The sequence below is a fragment of the Arachis duranensis genome, chromosome 10 (assembly GCF_000817695.3).
Source record: "Arachis duranensis cultivar V14167 chromosome 10, aradu.V14167.gnm2.J7QH, whole genome shotgun sequence".
Taxonomy (NCBI): domain Eukaryota; kingdom Viridiplantae; phylum Streptophyta; class Magnoliopsida; order Fabales; family Fabaceae; genus Arachis; species Arachis duranensis.
The window spans coordinates 11,282,306-11,283,898 of record NC_029781.3 but is presented as its reverse complement, the minus strand read 5'-3'; the positions used below and the strand labels follow the sequence as shown (position 1 = coordinate 11,283,898).

Below are 1,593 nucleotides of genomic sequence, written 5' to 3'. Positions count from 1 at the left end.
AAATTTGATTTTAATATCTTTTTCAACTAACTAATTAACATTTTGTTTGTTTCTTATCTTTTTCAAAACCACCTAACTACTTTTCCCTCTCTAATTTTTGAAAATATCTCATCCCTTTTTCAAAATTCTTTTTAAATTAACTAATTGTTTTTAATTTTAATTTTAATTCTATCTCATCTTTAATTTTCGAAAATCATTAACTCCTTTTCAAAATTAATTTTCGAAATTCTTCCCCTCTCCTCTTCTTCTATTTATTTATTTATTTACTAACACTTCTCTTCACCTCTCTTTATCTCAAATCACTGCCCCTATCCTTACCCTTGTGTTTGGATTCTCCTTTCTTTATTCCCTTTTTCTTCTACTAATAATAAGGAACCTCTTTACTGTAACATAGAGGATTCCTCTTCTTTTTTTCTGTTCTTTTCTCTTTCATATGAGCAGGAACAAGGAAAAAGGCACTCTTGTTGAAGCTGATCCTGAACCTGAAAGGACTTTGAAGAGGAAACTAAGAGAAGCTAAATTACAATAATCCAGAGGCAACCTTTTTGAAATTTTCGAACAAGAGAAGGAGATGGCAGCCGAACCCAACAACAATAATGCAAGGAGGATGCTTGGTGATTTTACTAAACCCACGTCCAAGTTTGATGGAAGAAGCATCTCAATTCCTGCCATTGGAGCAAACAATTTTGAGCTGAAACCTCAATTAGTTTCTCTAATGCAACAGAACTGCAAGTTTCATGGACTTCCATCTGAAGATCCTTACCAGTTTTTAACTAAGTTCTTACAGATTTATGAGACTATTAAGACGAATGGAGTAGATCCTGAAGTCTACAGGCTCATGCTTTTCCCTTTTGCTGTAAGAGACAGAGCTAGAATATGGTTGGACTCACAACCTAAAGATAGCATGGACTCCTGGGATAAGCTAGTCACGGCTTTCTTGGATAAATTCTTTCCTCCTCAAAAGCTGAGCAAGCTTAGAGTGGATGTTCAGACCTTCAAGCAAAAAGATGGTGAATCCCTCTATGAAGCTTGGGAAAGATACAAGAAGATGACCAAAAAGTGTCCTTCTGACATGTTTTCAGAGTGGACCATATTAGATATATTCTATTATGGTCTATCTGAGTTTTCCAAGATGTCATTGGACCACTCTGCAGGTGGATCCATTCACCTAAAGAAAACGCCTGTAGAGGCTCAAGAACTTATTGACATGGTTGTAAATAACCAGTTCATGTACACTTCTGAGAGGAATTTCATGAATAATGAGACGCCTCAGAGGAAGGAAGTTCTTGAAATTGATGCTCTGAATGCCATATTGGCTCAGAACAAAGTGTTGACTCAGCAAGTCAACATGATTTCTCAGAGTCTGAATGATTGGCAAAATGCATCCAACAGCACTAAAGAGGCATCTTCTGAAGAAGAAGCTTATGATCCTGAAAACCCTGCAATGACAGAGGTAAATTATATGGGTGAACCTTATGGAAACACCTATAATTCATCATGGAGAAATCATCCAAATTTCTCATGGAAGGATCAACAAAAGCCTCAACAAGGCTTTAATAATGGTGGAAGAAATAGGCTCAGCAATATCAAGCC

General features: G+C 36.3%; 1 non-coding gene across 1 annotated transcript; it reads right to left on the bottom strand.

Moving 5' to 3' along the window:
* Positions 1-970: 970 nt before the first annotated feature.
* On the bottom strand, positions 971-1,074 carry LOC127743500 (small nucleolar RNA R71). Its single transcript, XR_008004891.1, has one exon. It is a non-coding gene; the product is annotated as a small nucleolar RNA R71 (small nucleolar RNA).
* Between the last annotated feature and the right edge of the window lie 519 nt (positions 1,075-1,593).